Genomic DNA, 20,442 nt, shown 5'->3' with positions numbered 1-20,442 from the left:
TAGATATAGAAAACTTTTGTTCAGTATCTACAAGGTGCCAAGGGACATTGTGAGCAATGAGTAAAATTCTCAAGAACCTTCACTCTTCTGGGAAATAAAAGTTTTAGAGTTCTTTGTAGGGACTTCCATTTTACCCTGCAACAAGAAGGATGAACATTGTTTTGAGACAAGTAGTGACTGGATTGACTCAGCTTTCAAAGGTTCACTCTGGATACCTTGCGAAATATAGCCTCACCGGACAGAATGGAAAGGAGCAAGGATTACGAGGACACTTAAACATCCCAGGAAAAGGACAGTGGTCAAGCCAAGGAGACACATCATATTGACGGGATGTTTTAAAAGTAGAGCCACCACAGGATAGGTGTTGAAAGGGGAACTCAGAATGGATCCAAGGTTTCAAATGCCTTGAACTTCCGATTGAAGAGTCGACATTTCTACTTACCTGCAAACAGTGGGGGAGAGCACTTGATTGGACAAAGTTCAGAACTTTTATTGTGGAAGTTACAACGCTGAGAGATTTATTATACATCCAAGTGCAGAGATGACGAATAGACATGGCAGGGAAAGTCAGGGATGAAAACAAAAATATGTAGATTATACAGATTAAAGTTAAAGCTATGACGCTTCATGATGTCACCAGAGAAATGACAGAAGATAAGAGAGAGAGAGAGAGAGAGAGAGAGAGAGAGAGAGAGAGAGAGAGAGAGAGAGAGTTCTAAGCTCAGAGTCTTATGCCCTTGACTACTTTGAGTTAAAGCAAATGAGGGGCAACAGAGAGACAGAGACAGAGAGAACATAAAAAGGACAGAAAATGATCAAGAGACATTGCTAAGAAGAGTCAGAGTCAGACAGGGACTAAAGAGTCACTAGGTAGAGTACGTTCCTCAAGCAGTTTTGATGAGGTTACACAATAACAAATTATGTAGTCCAAAGAAGAATTGGGAAGGGAGGGGTTGTGTCAGCAAGAACAGACTTCTCCTTTTATAAATTTTGTTCTAAAAGAAAGTATAGCAATAATGAGAGACATATAAGGTTAAGGTCAACTTTTGTTTCTTTAATGAAGCGGGGGGGGGGGGAGGGGATCACAATATCACTTCATGATGACTGGAATTATCCAGGAGAGTATGGAAACTGGATGACTTTAGGAACAAACAGAGAATGTTCAGGAATGTTTTCTACAGGGGTAAAGGGATCTTGTAAGTAGTTGGAGGCTTGACTTTTCATGTCTATGTGTGTCTGTGTGTGTTCTTGCCTGTGCCCCATTTTTCCTAAGTATACGACCAGGTCCCTCCTTTTGCGTTTTCTTTTCTCTTTAATGCCGTATGTGTTGCTGCTACCCATAAGTAATGTTCAAAGTTTATCCTGAGCTTCCTCCCATGCTTGTTATGTCTGTCCATGCAATTAGGTAAACTACATTTTGATAAGTTTGCAAACTTTGTATTTATGGAACGCCTTCATTGTTTCAGGAGTGTCCTGAGCAGAAAATTCTTCTGCATTCTTATTAGTCTAAATAACAATCAGAGAGATAGAGAAGGTAAAGAAGGAAGAGGAGGAGGAGGAGAAATGAGAGAAGAAAAGAAAGAAGAGGAGGAGGAGGAGGAGGAGGAGGAGGAGGAGGAGGAGGAGGAGGAGGAACACTGGGTGAGGGAATAGCCAAGTCTTACAATGCAAGAATGTGTGGCAAAACAAACTATAAATATATTCAAGAAGGCTGGGACAAGAGGAAAATTGACACAAGTGAGCTGGATACAAAGTTTGTTGATTTTGAAGACCCAAGATAGGAGTTGTGAGCTCATTTGTAAAGGTACTGTTGCCTGATGAGACATATCTTGTCTCATTTGTGATATTCTTTAAGGATAAGCTGTGTACCGGAAATCACTACATAGATGTGAGGTGTGCAAAGCACTGGATACATGCAGAAAAAGGATGGATTTTAGGAGGTTCTTTAAACAGTCTTTATCTAAAACACACAGGCATGAATGCTCCTCCTCCGTAATCTCCTAGCTCTAATTTCACCTCGGTCTGACAAGAACAGGATCATCTCAGCATCAGCAACTTTCACAGCTCAAAGCCTCCAATAATGTGAGGAGAAGATACCCAACAGCCAGAAAGACATGCTTACAGAGGAGGCTGTCTCAGGTGGTGATGAAGGCAGTGACAGCCTCCGTGAAGGGAGGCAGCCCGGCTCATGCAGAGTCGGCTGACAAGCAAGGGTGAGACCTAAACACTGGAATCACAAACTGAGTGCATTTTTTTCTGTCATGGGGATGAAACCCGGAGTAATCAGCTTGCTAGGCAAGCACTCTACCATTGAATTACTGCTTCAGCCCCTGCTAGCTGAATTCTGAGAGGAAGCCCATTGTGGTAGGTAATACAGGGGGATCAAATGAACAGACAAATAGTCCAGATTGAGTGGGATATAATAAACAAGAAAGGCAGTGGTACTGGAAGACGTCAGATTTCAAAAGTTTTGGCCTTTGTATTCTGCAGAAAGGGCCTTCAGTGTAAACTTAACCCTGATTGTTATTTTTAAATTATCATATGGTTGGAGAATGGAGCACACAAGTCAAAGAACCAAAGCAAGAAGAATGTATAAAAGACCACAGTGGCCCCCTTCGAGTCAGAGATGAGAGAGACGTGTTCAAAATTAGACATGGTGGGGGTTTTAAGAAGAATGACCCAAGGTATCCTTTGGCTTCTACATATGCAACATACCTGTGTGTACATCTACAAACACATAGATGATGATAAGGAGGAGGATGAAAAGAAATAGTGGAGGAGAAGGAAGCAGGAAGGCGATGAAGTGGAGAAGGAAGAGAGACTGTGGGAGGTGGTAGGGCATACGGATTTCTTTTCTATTTTACAAGTTAGGCCCAAATGACCCGCTGATGAACTCCTTGTGAAGAGCGACAGAAGCCAAGGAGAGACGGCAGTGATGTCGAAGCTTTTGGCCTGAGTCACTCAGTTAGGTTGCAATTATAAAGATAGAGAAAGAGCACAAGGGTCATTGGCTTGTGGGAGCCATAAACCCGCAACTCCATTTTGGATTTAATTTGGAAGTAACGACCACACATTCTAGTGTAAACATTTGCTAGTAATTAACTATAATAAATAACACAGTGGACAGTTCTATGGCTTTTACCATGAACCAAGCAGGTCTCTACGCCCCTTGCAGCCACCACATCAGCATAGATTACATTTAAATAGTCAGGACCTGGTGAGTTCACGCATAGAGAAAAGAGGAGGAAGCTATGGCATAAGCCTGGAACACACCAGTTAAATTTAGAGGCCATTCACGTGCCCCTCTTTACTCCATCTCTAGGTAAAAGTGTAGGCAGAGTTTCTCTGTGCCTTGGCAGCTATTCCAAAATAACCACAAAGAGGCTTAAAACTCCACCTACATCAAAGTCCCCAGTTACCGGCCTTTACGCTAGAACTCCAAATCCTAAACTGCTGACATCTGTTCAGACAGCTATTACCTTCCATCTCTCGAGTCTGTCTTCCAAAGTCCCAGACAACAATGAGAAGAATTCATGTAGACAGTAGCTGTACACATAGCCTTTCTGTTTCCTGTTTATCTGTTGTCTCTATGGATGCTTCCCTGGCCTTAGGTGGATGCTGCTTATCTCTATGTGAATGTCCATCAAAACTCTACACTCCAGGAAACAGCCATCACTGATGCATAAATAATTCATCTTCTCTCCATTGGGAAGTACAGGAAGTTGTGAGTTCCTCGAGTGGAGGGTCTCACACCATCAGTTCCAAGGGATACCAAGATAAGAAGGGTGAGAAGTGACCCCAAGGCACATGACCACTGGCCTTGGGAAACAACTCTTGAAGATTTTCCTTTTATTGCTGCATCAGCAGCGGCATCTACACAGGAAAACCTCACTGCACAAATGCTAATGCCTTGCGTTGTTAGAACTAATTTAGCAGCACTTACACAAGCCACTCTTAACAATGTGGTCCAAGTGCTTCAATGGGTAGGATGCATTATCTCTTTTTCTCCCCACTATTTTATTATTTGAAGAGATCAGTCTTAGGTTCTATTTATGATCAGTTCCCCAGAGACTCAAAAGAGGGCTTTGATTCTAAAGTATACACATAAATCGTGGGGTTTTTTTTCCCCTTTAGCAGATGATGAAAGGGCAATATTTTTCTTTTATGTCTCAATGCTTAGCAGAAGTCCTTCTGAAAATTCTTAAGTAGCAGTTATTATTAATTACAAGTGAAAAGCCAACGTGATCATGTTGGCGGCAATACTCAGTGTGTTATTTCTTACAGTATACCCCCTTGAATGGGAAATCTCTCTCTCTCTCTCTCTGTCTCCGTTCTTTCTCACTCTCTACTTCCCTCACTCCCCCTCCATCCCACTTTTACCCTCCCTCTGCTTCTTTCATTTCCTTCATCATTTCCAATTCTCAATCCCATTCCTCTGCTGTTTCTCCCTCTGACAGCACGCTCTCTGACCTCATCCCTGGGGTCATACCGCTGGCTTTCTCACTGTGGTAGCTGAGACAAATCCAGTGGGGAAATCATGTTGGAAATGAATCGACAAGCAAGCCTTTAGTTCATCAAGGATATAATATACAAGTCAGAAAATGTCTCATCTAATTCTCTGCCTTCCACCTTATAATCTGCTGTAAAATATTGAATCCCCGATTTTAAATCAGGACCTGAAATGAATCCAAGATGTAGATATTTAAATGGAATGCTCTAGGGACTTTCTCCTCACATATAAAATTAATATCTTGATTTTCTGCCAGTTTTGGTATATGGATTTCAGATATGCTGATGAACTGATTTTTTTTAAGGAGCTACAAAAATAAATGGCTGTAGTACCTTTGTTTGGGGAAACAGCTTCTAATTAGGAAACAGCTTCATTATTATTTATAATGTAGATAAATTAGGTTTATTCTGAGGCCTCCTACTCTAAATATTTCACATACCCTCCTATATATTTTAGTACAAATATAATATCCAGAACCACAACATTTTGTGAGAAAGCAGCTGATTTCCCCTAAATTAAATATTTTAAGCAAATGCAAATTTCAAAGCAGATTTGCAATATTCTGGCATAGTTGTATGTTGGTCGGATGCCCTTGTGGATATGAAATTTCTATTTTGAAGCAATGAATGATCAAGAATCCAAAAGTATGTAGATGCAGAAAGCCCTATGGATAAAATAGAATGTGTTCACCACCACTAAAACCTCTAAGGGCCTGAGAGCCAAGAGGTGGCTTGGACATGAGTGGAGAAAGACCAGCATTTCTGATTCATAAGAAAACCCCCAAAGAAAGCAGAAATTGTATCATAGTCTTATATTTAACTCATTCTACCAATTCTATTTTAATAATAGCTTCTAAACTTCATGACTTGTTTGTTCCTTTTTAAAAATAAGACCTTAGGATTAAAAAAAAAAATTGGATAGTCTGTACAGAATCCCCTAAGGAAAATGGCCTGTGATCTATCTACAAGCTTCCTGAGAAGAGGAAAGAGTGATTGTCACAGGGGAGGCCATCCTGCTCCGTAACACAACATCCAGCCTAGAGGATCACAGTGCCTTGCTAGCAACTCTCACAGTAGGCCTTCCCTTATGCCACATCCCCAACTGAGTTTTCTGCACTTGGATATCAGGTTCTGGGACGGAAGCAGTCCTGCGTATTTGTCTTACATGAGGATTCTGCCTGGCATTTAACCGGTTACTAGACAAACTTGTTAAGTGAAGGAAAAAGGAGCATGCTTAATATCCTTCTGAATGGTACAGAGAAGCTGAGAAAGGAGGTACATGAGAATGATAATACAGTAATGTTGATGACAGCAGCATCACTGACTTCTTGCAAATGCTCGCTCAGCATTATTCCTAACAACGAAGACCCAGGATTCTGCAGCTCATCTGGCAGAGTCTGAAACCAGTTGCTGCCATTTCCTGACTATGTATTTAATCTCTCTCTCTCTCTCTCTCTCTCTCTCTCTCTCTCTCTCTCTCTCTCTCTCTCTCTCTCTCTCTCTCTCTGTGTGTGTGTGTGTGTGTGTGTCTATAAGGTGAGCAATACAATGTTATTGTACTTCTTGGGAACACTGAGAGAGTTACTGAATGTTTCATTACGACATCATGCCTCAGTGGGTGTAAAAATGAAGCCTATAACTCAGAGAGCATTTTACAAAAGCTAATGAGTAGATGCTACCATCCTACTCTGTGTGAACTCCACCTCTTGAAGCTCCCCAGACCCATTCTCTTGTCCAGGTTGATCACAGTAAGGAGGGGTTGATCATTCGGATATGGTTTTGAGTGTGTCTCCAGGGTTTCATAATTTGGCAGTTTTGTCTCCCAAGTGATAATAGTATGATACATTAGGATGATTTTTGGACTGGTGTGCTATGCCCTCACAAGGAATTAAGGAGGTCCTTATGGGAACCATGAATCAATCCTCTCAAAACTGCTGCTATAAAATGAGCCGGACTACTCCTCTGTCTCTGGGTTTCCTGTCTAGTGGCAAAATCTATCACTCTTCCATGGATTCCTAATCACTACAACATGATCTGAAGTGATGTAACCAATAAAGCCCTCTCCAGAGCCATAATTATGTCCTTAAGTGTTTCAGTCACCAAACTGCAAGCTAAACAAATTTGTGTTATAGTTAATATTGATTATCAACTTAACAGGCTCTAGACTCACCAGGGAGACAGACCTCTGGGCACGCCTGTGAGGGATCTTCTGGATTATGTTCAATTCTGAGCATGCCTGTAAAGGATTATCCAGATTAACATAACCCACCTTAAATGTGGGGGAGACTATTTCATGGCAGGAGTCCTGGAATGAATGAAAAGAATACGGGAAGTTGAGTGCTAACATTGATCTTTTTGATTCCTGACTGCAGATCCAATGTGACCAGCCATCTCAAGTGCTTCCTGCTGTGACATCATTACCATAATGAACTGTATCCAAAGTAAGCCCCCTTTTCCTTAACTTACTGTTGTTGGATATTTTTTATCTCTATATATTTATTTCATATTTCAATGGGAAAAGTAACTACTGTGACTTTTTTTTTTTATGAATGAACAGTTTTGGGTATTTCATTATAGAAATGAAAATCAGACATTCTGGACTACATCAAAGTGTATCTGAGTCCATGCATTATGATGGTCTTCATTATGGTTCAGTGGCTTCATGGTAGGTTTTCACCAACTTACTAACCACTACCATAGCTCTGACCCAATGAAGATCCAGAACAGACACCTAGCTGGTATGAATGAGGCTTGAACACACAATGAAAACTGAATCAGATATTGAAAAGCAAAATCTGGTATGAAATTCCAGCTTGCTGGCATGAAGCAAGCAAGATGCTAGAGGCCCTTATTGGAAGGAAATGCTCTTCCGAAAGATTTTACACATATCTGCCTAGCCTTGAAAATTGGCTAGAGGTATGTTAATTATATGACCAATAAGGTTCCAATTAACTAATAAGCCATTAAGTGATTTAAGGAATCTACATGTTTTGATGGGATTTGATAAATGAAAAGCAGAAAAGTCTGAAAGGTTGTTATTTCTTAGCCAATTAGGGAAAAAGACAAGAGTGGATTGGTGAAGTTCCCGAAGTGTGGAATACACATTTCCGTACTGTTGAATCTTAAGCAAGATGTCTTGGTTCAGGCTAAGATGGAGTGTGTCCTGTGGCCAGTGCAATGTTTCCCAATCTCTTGGGCTATGTATTCTTCAAATGTCATTATGTTGGGCTCTTGTAACTTCCAATATCCAGACCCAGATCTATATCCAGACAGTAGATGAGCATCTTATGACAAATACAAAGCTTATGAAGATAATCCAGGAAGACATTCATGTCCTGACTTTGCATTGACTAGCATAGAACAATTTTCAAGGCTCTGCATCACAATTCCCAAAATAATGGTGTGACTTCATAGTGACATGATGCAGATTAAATTAGATGATGCGTGTAATGCTTAATACAAAGGAGCATGCATCCCTGGGGAATGTACCTGGAATTTTCAGGTGCCTCATCTGTCAGTATTCATTACAGTGAATTTAGATGCTACAGATTAATAATTCCATTATACATGTGGAAAATTAATTTCTGACGTGTTTTGCAAATTACTAAAATGTACCCCTATCAATAAGAAGAGGACACAGGATTTGAACTTATGACTTCCTGATTCTGCAATACTCCCAAGTCATTTGCTCTGGGATTGAGGGAGATAGCATTCTTTCATGACATGGAAAGAGGAGCTAATTTAATGCTTATCATACAATTCCCCTTTGTTTCTGTGTCCTGCCACTATGGATCCCCATGAGCCCTTACGTCCAAATGTGCTCTTCCTTTTCCCTGATGAACAATTAAGACTTTTCCTTTGGCAGCGCCATAGCACAAATAGCATCACTCAGTCAGGTCAGCATCTCATAGGGAATAAGTCCTTTGTTCCCCTTACCAAGCCTTTATTAAGATCTATTTTATATTGACCTCCATTCTAACTGGGAATAGAGCAATGACGACATGAGGTGGTGTCCATCCCCATGATGCTTATGTTGTAGTGAAACAAACAGATGGGTAAAAGCATATATTTATGGGATGTACATCAGTCGATCTCTAGTAGGGAACAGATGACTCACTCGAGATGTTTAACCAGCTAGGGTTTAATGAAAGGGGCTATTGCCAAAGGTGTGAGAAGAGTAAGATGCCCAACAAAAGGTGGTAAAACAGTCCGAGACAGCAGGTTGGCGACAGGGGAGTCTAACATTGCTGCACCCACAGCAATTCAGAGAGGATACAGAAGAGAATCTAACCCCTCTGCCTTCAGCCTCCCCTCATTGTCTCTCAGTGCCCACATCCAATCAAAAGTCGAGGGAAAGGAAGCCTGGGTGAGGGCAGCTTCTTGTTGTTATTTTCAACCATTAAACATGGAAGTTGCTTTTATGACTAGCCATCAATAACTGATATAGAAATGAATGAAATACACCAGACAAGTGGTTGTCCATTTTGGCTACTATAGTGTCTTTAAAAATTCAAATAGGGTGACTTAAAAAAATACATACTTACAATCTCGTTATTTCTATGAGTTAGAAGCACGGTTAGCTAGAATTTGCACAGAATTTCATGAGACTATACATAATCAAGGTGACTCTTTAATTGTCTGACCTTTATTCTCGTCTGGAGCCTCAACTGGGAAAGAATACACTCTCAAGCTCATTTAGCTGCTAGCAGAGTGCATTTCTTTGTGGTTGCATGACTGCAGGCCTTAACCCTTTGTGGCCTTTCAGCTAAGCAGTGGTTCTCAACCTGCAGGTCATGATACCTTTGGGTGTCACATATCAGATACTTATAATAGTAGAAATTATAGTTATGAAGTAGCAATGAAATTATTTTAGGGCTGGGGGGGTCACCACAACATGAGGAACTGTATTAAAGGGTCTCAGCATTAGGAAGGTTGAGAACCACTGAGCTAAAGGCTTCCCTGAAGTCTTCAAGGTTACCTTCAGTTTCCAGGAACCACCCACAGTCCCTGAGGGCCATGAGTGTTAATTAGCTTTCTGTCGCTGTGACAGGGACCAGAGAGAAAAACAACCTACAAGGAGAAAAATATGATTTTAAATTATTATTTCAGAAGTTGCCTCCTGTCATCAATTGGCTCCTTTGTTTGGAGACCTCTGGTAAGGCAGATTATCACGACAAGGAGTATATGGTAGAGAAAAGCTGCTCATCTCATGGAGGCCAGGAAGCAGTGAGAAAGGAAAGAGTTGGAGGTCTCAAGGTCACACTTCCCAATAACCTAGCTTCTGCTAGGCCATGTTTCCTAAAACTTCTACTAGCACTATGACCAACTAGTGACCAAGCATTCAGACCTTTGGGGCACATTAAGCTCAAACCGTAATGCCACCTCAAGCTCACTGGACTGCTTTAGCAAGCCTACTTACTTCACGCACTTCTTAGTCCAGTTTCCCAAGTGCCATGCACCACAGTACAGCCACAGGGAGGCCATCAGGGCATCTTTTCCATCCTAGTACAATCAAATCAGGGGGTGATATCTCACCACCCTTACCCTATGGCTTCGAAGTAAGTTACAGGTATGTCCTACACTAAGACAGGATGTAAATGTCAGAAAGTGAGGGAACATAGTGTGTCACATTCCATCTTGGAATCACTTAGAGATTTATTTTTTTAACATCCTGACACCTAGGTTTACTCACTAGGGATTCTTATTTAATTGATTTTGGATAAGACCTGGACATGACAATTTTTAAAATCTCTCTTGGTATTCCTGAGGTGTGACTGAGGTTAGTGATTAGCGGTCTACGTTAGTACATGTGAATTACCTGGGAGGATCTTGTTAAAATCTGGTCTCTGATTCAGTAGGTTTGGGCTAGGGCCTGAGACCTGATGTTAGCAAACACTGCTGGTGGCAAAGAGTGCTTGGTGTTGCATGAGGGTGGATCTGGAGTGAGCCAGAGAGTACTCACCTTTCAGTAGGCCGTAGAAACAAAGGAGACAGAAAACAAGACTGAACAGAGGTGGTCAGTACAGTACGATAAGCAGGGGAGACGGGTCTTGAAACCTAAGTGGAGAAAATGATGCTGTATGTTTGTCAAATGATGATAAGAGTCGAGCAGGATGATAAATGACCGAGAACACTCGTCTTCGCTGGTAATTCTGAGCCTGGTAGCTACGGTGGCTGGGGAAAGCAAAGCACTCCCCATTAGAATCAAATGGAACTGGGAGGAGAGAAGCTGGACAAAAGAACGTAATTAATTTTCTCAAGAAATTGTTGTGCAAAAGGGAACAGAGAAATAAACAGTGGAAGCTGGGGTGCAAGCTGACTCAAGAGAGAGTTGTTTTGTTTCCTTGGGCCTTCTTCTTGGAGGTAAAACAAAGCAGATAGTTTGTAGAGTGGTAGAAACTATCTACTAAAAATGAGGAAACAGTGAAGCCAAGAGGAAGCAGCTCGTGGCTGGAGCAATGACCTCCAGGGTGTGGAAATGGATGTGATGTTTGTTCAGGAGAAGAAGGGCATGAACTTCAATGTGAGCCCAAACCACTCAATGAGATCTAGAAGGAAGACTGAGTATCGGCAGCAAGTGGGTTGGGTGGGAAACCTGGAGACTGGAAGCATGTCTGAGCAATCTGTTTCTGCTTTCTCAGTGTAAAGGTCAGCTCAGATCAGAAAAGGCCAAAGGAAGGGTGTCAGAAGTGGACCAAGGACCAAGGTGGTGTTAAAGGGGCCCCTCGAATTCATTGGCAAGCAGATTATTTAGAGGTATTCTTAAAATGGGGGTTCTTCTTCAGAAAGTCTGGGAGAGAGCCTGACATTCTACATTTCAATCCAACCCGAGGAAATGCAGATGCTTTGGTCCGTGCGCCATACTTTGAGTGACAAGGTTCTCAACAGGGATTCTGCCATCATTGTGGTAGCAAAGGGGAGAGGTAGGAACACCATGGACTGGGGCAGTAGAGGTGGCAAAAATGGCAAGAATCAGAGTCAAGTGATATTAAGAAATAAACTCCAAAGGCCGTGTCAGAATGGGAATAGCTTTGGACATTCTGTTGGAAGATGGGCTGAAATGAGGTGGGGATAGAGCGTGAGTTTGATTCTAGATATGTTTTTGTGACACTGCTTTGACACATTTTACTAGAGACACTGAACAGCCAAGTGAATAGGAGACTTGAGAGGCCTGGACTGGAGGCTGGCTGCGGTGTGTTACCGGCAAGTGGCTGTTCTCTTAATGTCTCCATGGGAAAGTTATTTGTTTACTTGTTTATTTTGTTTATAGACAAGCCTCTCTAATTGCAGCCCCATCTGTTTTTCAGAACCGCATTGAGTCTCCCAGTTTGGAGACCAAAGGGCTGGACCAAAATTCCCCTCAGCTGAAAGCCTGGGCTACTCCTTGCCTAGAACTTATCTATGACCACAGGCTGCCAATGGGGCAGAGAGAGATCACGCTGCAGCTAAGCATCAGCCCCCCTTGACCTTCAGTCCAGCCTGACCCTACTTAGCAGCCTGTGCTGTAGTTCCTCCTGCCTAGATGTCAGATCCTGCTGTTATCTAAATCCAGCATGCCATCCGGGAACCTTGCATGTCCTCATATTGTAGCTAGAGTTTTCCTGCCTGGCCCACAGTCAGGGCAAATCTCTCTCACCTGCTAGTCCCACAGCCACTCAGACCCAACCAAGTAAACACAGAGACTTATATTGCTTACAAACTGTATGGCTGTGGCAGGCTTCTTGCTAACTGTTCTTACAGCTTAAATTAATCCATTTCCATTAATCTATACCTTGCCACATGGCTCGCGGCTTACCGGCATCTTCACATGCTGTTTGTCATTGTGGCGGCTGGCAGTGTCTCTCTGACTCAGCCTTCCACTTTCCAGCTTTATTCTCCTCCTTGTCCCGCCTATACTTCCTGCCTGGCCACTGGCCAATCAGTGATTTATTTATTGACCAATCAGCAACACACTTGACATACAGACCATCCCACAGCATCATATAATTACTTTAGTTTGTTTGATTGTTGGTTTGATTGATTGATTGATTGATTGATTGATGATTGGTTGATTTTTTTTAACCTGAGAACATTCTGTTTCCTGAAATTAGAACCTTGGTAGACACCATTCTTTTCACTTCCCATTGACTATCCTCCTGACCTACTCTTCCTCCCTATCTGCTCATAAAATTAAAGTATGGTTGTAAGGTGGAAAAAGCACCACACCAACTTGGTAAAGCCAAGAGTGCAGAACTTCCTGCACGTCAGGACCAGCTGAAACCACTGGGATCAGATTTAACGTAGAACCATTTTAATTCCCGAGCTTAGGTTTGAAAAATGAAGCACAAAGATGGATCAACACAGTCTTATGGCAGATTCTATTCCAAACAAAACTTTGAAAGTAGGCTTGCCTAATCGAATGCACAGGTCTTACTCGGCCTGTTCACCATTTGTCTAAAGTTTTAGCTGCGCTGTTTGCTCTTCATTTATTAGTAAGTCTAGCAGTTCGGTTGTTGACGTTCTAATTGCCCGAACACTGGGTTAGGGACTTTATGACATTGTAGACTTGGAAGTAACTCTGTTTTGCAGCATAGAAATGCAAGGATGGACTGGAGGCAGGCTTCAGTGAGTCACCTGCAAAAGACTATTCTTTCAGTGACTCACTGGAGGACAGTCACATAGGGGGAAGAAAAAGACTCCCATGATTCAGCAAGCTCGCTCCCCGGAGGATGTTCTGGTGACATTGTGCCTGTCCAGCCCCACTCTTGGGAGGGCACTGGTGACCTGGAAGCCCTTCCAAATCAGAAAGTCAGGATGGAAACCACAGTCCTGATGACTGCCTTCTCCTCTGAACCCTGCTCTCCCAACTCCTTCACAGTTCTGTAAGCAGACTTTGCCTCAGCAAGGCATTCCTTTTCTTCTTAGGTTGCCAGAGTCAATTTCTGTAGCTTGCATCAAGGAAATCTCAAGTGATTCCACAGCTTTGGGGCAATATCTTAAGGGATTTTTTTTTTCCTGAGGAGAATGTGGTTATACTCAGAGAGCCAAACTAAGACCCAAAGATGAAAATCAGGATTTCCAGTCAACGTGGTTAAAAAACTTTCTAACACCCTGAGCATGCCGGGATTGTAAAGGACTGGATGAGTCAATGCTCAGTATATAAGTTCTCATAGGAGCACAATGACCAGCCAACACCAACAGGATCTGGCTGGGAAACATACTGGGTTGAATTCTTTATAATACTTTAAAATAAAGAAAGGCTTCTCTCAAGTAAAATTTGAACTAAAAATAGAACACCTGAAGGTTGAGCAACTACAGCAGCTGCTGTTGTAGCACAAGTACCCAAGCAGGTCCTGGCCAGTTCTCATGTGATCTAGAAAAAAGCCTAGGACTCCTTGAGGCATAGTTTAAAAATCACTAGACCCAGGATACCCAACATCTAGGGCCAGACATTGCTAATTACTGTTCAAGTGTCTATCTCATTTAATCCTTAGAACCTTAAGAAGGAAGTACTGCTTCCATCACTAGGAGAGAAAGGAAGCCCCGGATCTCCTCAAGGTCATGCAGCGGGAAAACAGAAGACCTGAGGTTCAAACACACGCGGTCTGATTGCTGCATCTGCAGCACTCTGCAGTTTTATTTGGCGGGATCTGATGATTAGATGGAATCTGGCTTGCAGCACTCAGAGTTCTGGTAGGCTTCTGTGTTCCCCATCCTTCGCTTCCTATCCAGTTGATTTTAGCTTTTCTGTGACAGCAGCCAGTGGAATGGATTGGATCTGTTTTCTATGAACCTCAGTTCACAGCTTTCCCTTTAACTGTTCTTTTTTTTTTTTTTTTCCAACCCGATTTTTCTAAGTGATGGTTGGCATTCCTCTCTGAACTACTTGCTTAAGGCATGAGATCTTAGGGCAGCTATAAAGGGCTGTTGTCTGCCGGGGTCTGCGTCCATTCCATCATCATTCTGGGCTCACTGCGCCTCCTTTATCGTCTCACAGCAAAACAGGAGACGGAGAGCAGGAGGCTTGGCTTCTTGGCCAGACTTCCTTAAGCAAGCGAAGATGGAAGTTCCTGTGATGTTGCAGCCTGGGAGGGAGGCTGGCAGTGGAGAAAGGCAAGGGCCTGGGCATTAATTGTCTCCGTGTTCGCTGTGACCTTTCTTGCTGTCACGGAGCGTCAGGCAGGTAGGTTTGAGCCAGCAGGAGCAGGCTGACCTAATCAAGCGCTGCGCTGTCTGGAACATTTCGAGGAAAGTCACCAACTGCCGCTGGTTGGGGGTCAGGGGCCAGTATGAGTCTTATCTCTGTCACCCTTTCTTCTTGGCTCTATATGGCCCTGGATTCCTCTTAGCTGTTAGAGCTACTGCGTTCCTCTCTATCCCCAGACAAGAAAGCAGATTCAGATCCTAGCGGTCCACACTGTATGGACCAGACTCCGTGTTAGGAGCCAGGATTAGAAAAGCGTACAGAAATTGCTCCCTTAGCCCCCTCCCAACATGTGTGGCTCCTTCTGCCTTGCCCTGGTCACCCTCTGTCTTCACCACCGCCACCTGCAGGCTGTCACGGCCTCTGCTTTTTTCCGAGGTGCCCGGGAACACTGTTTGTCTAACGTCTCCTGCGAACTCCTGAGGCGTGGGCTGTTATTTCATATTTTATGAAGAGCTGTGTAAGTTCAGCATTCCATAAATATGAGATGGTGAATAGCAAATTTCCCCCATACCGAAGCCATTTCATTTTCCTCAGCAAAACGGCGCTTTTACTTCCATGCAGAAGGTCCAACGAGGGAAATTTCTCCATTGCTCAGACAGCTAAAAAAAATGTGATCGCATTTTTCCCCCCACAGCTAATGTGCTCTTATGTATAAAATTTAAATTTGAAAGTCTGAGCAGATGGTCTCTAAAGCTCTTGTTTTCCCTCCGAATTTAATTTCTTCCTGCTTATAGTGGGATTAAGAAAATCATTTGAAAAGAGACAATGAAATGTTTCTATAAATTGTAACGATCATCGTCTTGATGGTCCATCTCGCCTCAAGGTATCATAGAGGGGAGACTGGACATTTGGACAATGGGTCAGGATTCTTACCTGCCCTGTCCACAACAGGAGTCAACACTGCCAAGCCTGGCGAGCTGGGTCCTGCTCATTCTTACCTAGAGACTAGATTAAAGTTCATAAGGTCCGAGGACAAGATGACCTGAGCGAGCAAGCTGTATACAAGAACGCTTATGAAATGCTCGCCTCTTACGCCAAACATCATTTTCAGGGGCTGTATGGGCTTTTTGCTGCATTTCGCGCAGAACCATTAATGAGCTAATTATCTTTTCGCGGAAGGAGGCCCAGAGGACTTCAACTTAGCAGTACTCCGTTGCTCATCAGCTTGGGGATAACATGTAATGAAATTATGTCCTATTAAAAATGACTGTAATTCAGAGTCTTCCCTAACTTTGGGAGGGCTTCCAATATGGGTAGAGTGAAGATGGACGCAATGTGGCTTTTGGTTTACATAAGTATCCCTGGGAAGTCAAACAGAGACTGGGCTTCCCATCTCCCCTCACAGACATTTACTGTATTTAAAGGCATCTGTCCATAGAAAGGTTCAATCAGATAACAAAATGTAGGCACAGATACCAACTTTGTGCCCCAGCCCTGTCCTACAAACAAGTTGAATACGTAGACATCAGCCCACTTTTAAAGTTTGCAGGACTCAAGAGTGAGACTCCAAATAGAAGCCTACCTCCTAAGTGTCCCTATCTTTTACAGTTGTAGGTGATGTGAAAAAATAAGTTTGATTGCATAGTCCTCGCCTTGGTCCAGAAGATTGAAGGCTGCATTTAAATTTAGAACCTGAGTCTCATCAGAAGGCTGTCCCTGAAGAATGGCTGCACAGAGCACATTAGCATTCAGCCTCCTGTAGACCCACCTTCTCTTCTGATACCAGCCTCGCCCGAAACGGTGACGATCATCTGGCATTCATGGTACACAAATTTCTAGGCTCACATTTTCAAGATGACTTGTCACCCTCCCGCTCCCATGCTGGGGATTGAACCCAGGACCTTGCACACGCTAGGCAAATACCCTACCCCTTAGCTACATCCCAGGTCCCAGGTTCGCATGTCCCAACTCAAGCTCTACTCTTCCATTGAAAAAGTTGTTCCTTTACCTCCCTCAAACTCCAAGGACAGAATTCCCCCATTTGTAATCTTCCTTTGCAAGAACAGGAATGGAGCCCTTCTCCCAGAGGAAGCCCATTCAGGATTTGTAAGTGGACTCGGGGTGGGAGATTCCAAGGTCACCATCTGGAGGAATATGATTTAGAGGGTATTGACCAGGGAGATGCTCTTAGAGATGTTTACCTGCGCCGTGTCATATTCAGAGTCATCTATTAGTTTATTAAACCTTGAGACTCTTCACTCTAATAGTAAGATTGTAGCCATTTATAGGCCAGGGCAGGGGTACCTCGAAGGGCAAGACAGGCTCTTACCATAGCATTATAAACCAGACCAAGATGTACCTGTCGCATGAGCGTGTGCTATGTGTCAACAGAGAAGACGGGGAAGATGTTCTATCAAGTATCATAAGGAAGCCAACATCTACAGATTTGTTCCCTGCTCCCAAGAGTTTATAGCCTCGTTGGGAAGACCACCGTGAGAAGTGGGCTACAGAGATGAAAGCTGCAGAGACAAGAAAGAAATGGAAGCCAAAGCAAAGGTTAGCCCTTCTGTAGACGTTACTGGGCACAAAGAAACAATAAGTGAAACAGTCTTCCTGGACCACGCACATAAAACGTCCTGCAACTTTTCTAAATCGGCTGTCATGGTACTTCCTGAAAGAAGATCGCCTTTATCCAATAGAACATTCTGGAAATGAACAGGTTAACATTTTGGCTTCCATTCCTGAGCCAATCTAATGCGAACAGGATTAGGGGTAGAAAGGTTCAGTTCCCAGTTCTGCACGCTGTGTGTCAACCCATCTGCCCACATGAACGTCTATTTAAAAGTGAAGCCAACCACACACCAGCCCCATCCTCACCTGTCCTGCTGATCACTCCTAGCAAGGGAGGCAAAGAAAGTCCACAGCATGGTCTGGACAATTGAGCCCCTGTGCAGTTTCCAGTCATGTGTGTGCTTGGAGGCACGCCGCCAGCAAAGCCGTCAATCTGGCAGTTCTTTAACGTTGACCCAGGATGTATTTGCTAGGCCATTTGTGCCATCTGCCATGCAAATGCCCATTTAAGAAATAGCATGGAGTTGAGGGAATACTGGGGTTAAAATGCCATTTAGCAGGAATGTACCAGCTCCAGTAGCAATTGTCCAGAGGAGAACAAAGAACTGGGAGAGCCAAGGGCGATGAAGAGAGAACAGAAGTTCCTGAGAGAGCAAGGCTCTTAACCTCCCTTTCTCTTCAGACTCCAGGCTTATTCCTTCATGGCACTCTTATAGATATAAGCCTTAACTAAAAAGACCCCCTTGGTATGATTGCACTGAAGTCAAACACTTATTCTAGTTAGCTGGCTATGTAACTGGGGGAGCTAAAGTAAGCTAAAGGGTAGAATTGGGGGATTATATTTTTCTCCTAAAAATATGCTATATGTGATAAGACTACATATGAGCTTATGTAGTAATTTATATATAAATATAATTCTTAGGGGGAAAGCGGCACCCATAATAATTCCATCGTCATGAAGTTTTTCTCTTACGTCTCAGAGCATCGCCTTCCAGTTCTGGCCTATATATGAGCAATACTGTCACTGTGTGCTAGGTCCTTACTGCAATATGTTGGGTATTAGCCTCTGATTGTATATTTTGCTAATGTTTGTTACAACTCTAAAAGGCTGAGATTTTCTTCCAGTTTTATAGAGGCAATAAACAAGACTCAAAGAAGTATTATTTTGATAGTCCAAGAAACAGAGCTTGTAAACAAAAGACACAGACTCAAATTGGTTTGTTCTCTTCAAATATCCACACTCTCAGCACCGTAGCCATGCTTATGGGTGCACACACTCATTTGTTATGGCCGACATGGAACAATACAAATTGGTTTTGGCTTCGCTTTCTTCATCTAACAGAAAGCCTTATTTTTCATACTTTTATTTTTTTTTGCACTTATCGCCTTTAATAGCTGAATAAATATCTACAGATTGGTATTAATTTATTAAGCACTATATTTAAGCACCTCATATTTCATACTCACACTTCCTTATTCAGAGCTAATGCTGTAATGACCTTATTGGTTCACAGAGGATGTTTTGCTTCTGTGGTTCTATTTCCTTAGGACTCCTTTCCAGCAATAGACTCCAAGGTCAAGAATGTGTTCTTTTCTGTAATATTGCAACACCAGGCACATTTGTCACAGATTTTCAGAAGCATCCCATTGGAAGACTACTACTCATGTTTATACTCATAACAAACATGCCAACATTAGATGTGTTCTTAAGCTTTTTTTTTTTTTCTGCTTCATTTGATTTTAAGTGACCCTGCAAGTTTGCTTTGGTCTGCATGTTTTACTCCAAAGTAACAATAGGTGTCCCCTATCTACGTGGTACTGCCCTTACATTGTCTCATCCAGCTGTTCCCTCCCTTGCCCATCTGCCTCAAAGTGCCTGTGTAAATATAGCTGCAATCTCTATGTGGATTAACCCTCCGCCTCCTTTTCTTCATTCTTGAGGAAATGCCTGACAAGGAGATGTTAGGTTGACATATAAAATTCTCCCCAGAAGCTGCCTGAAACCAGAATAAGCAGAAGGTGGTAGTGTGAACAAACAATTCAGGAATATGGATGCAAATATCAAAAGAAACAATGGAAGAGCTTTTTGCAGCCTTTGCGGGACAGTGCAAGGAGTCACTCTTCTTCAGAAATCACATGTGACTCTTTGCCTGTTCTACGTGATCCTTACCACTGATGGAGAAAGAAAAAGAAATGAATTTCTAGTTTCTTGACAAACGGATTGAACAGCATAATGCCTTATCCTCCTGCTTGAGAAAAATATTCCAATTAATCATTCTTTGCCCCAAAATTAATTTACATTTCGCAGCTCCTTCCCATTGCTCACAGCCATAGGACGCTGAGAGACAGAGAGTAAACCTGGCCAAATTGTGAGCAAGGTTGCTCTCAGAGTCGTGTCTCTCTGATTCCAGATTCTCATTATTTCCCTTTTAAAAAGGTATTTTGCATAGGTTTAATTAGAGCTCCTGCACAGCAGTAGGGATCCAGAGCAGAAGGGGGTCTCTCTCCAGAGAAAAATCTGATGCTCATTAACAAAGGAAAATGGATTAATTTAACTTCAGGAACCCCAGATTCAAATGCGTGTGAACACTGAGCTGTCATTTTACTCTCCGATAGAAGGGGAAAAAAAAGTCCCAAGAGAAGTCATTTTCCCTAAGTCTAAGCTAATGTTTTATCCGAGTCCACCTCCGGTGAGTGCCCACCCTGCTCCACTTCAAGAACCTTGGACAAGCTGAACTTGGCCTCAGTTTTCTGATCTGTAGACTGGAGAGAATTGGTAGCGCCACCTTATGGGGCTTTTTATGAGAATTTCCTGAGTAAATTCATCTGGAGGGTGTAGAACCAATGCTTGCCCTGAAGTGTGAACTCAGCATACGTTTCTCATGGGGATAATCTTTACTATTATTCTCATTTTGACAGTTTGCCCTAGAGTTCAGGGAACCTTGTCCATGATCAGGCAGCAGGGGAGGAGAAATCCCGCATTCTCAGATGCTGCCTTTGGCTCTGCTATTTATCAGTTGGGCAACTCCACCCAAGACACGAGTGTCCTCATTTATCTGTTGGATTCTAAAACTTAGTTCTTGAGCCTGACTGGAAAGATGAAAGAAGACGAAAATTTGCTTTTCTCCCTTTTGCCACGGAGGGGCTGCTCTAACGGCTGACGAAGGCACGGACCACTGAAGGATCAGGGCCGGTTGTAAGTGATGGGTGGCTGAGCCGTGGCTACAGGGAGGGCC

This window comes from Peromyscus californicus, unplaced genomic scaffold (assembly GCF_007827085.1).
Source record: "Peromyscus californicus insignis strain IS unplaced genomic scaffold, ASM782708v3 Scaffold_24__1_contigs__length_46423439, whole genome shotgun sequence".
Lineage (NCBI taxonomy): Eukaryota > Metazoa > Chordata > Mammalia > Rodentia > Cricetidae > Peromyscus > Peromyscus californicus.
Note: the sequence above shows the minus strand (reverse complement) of the source record.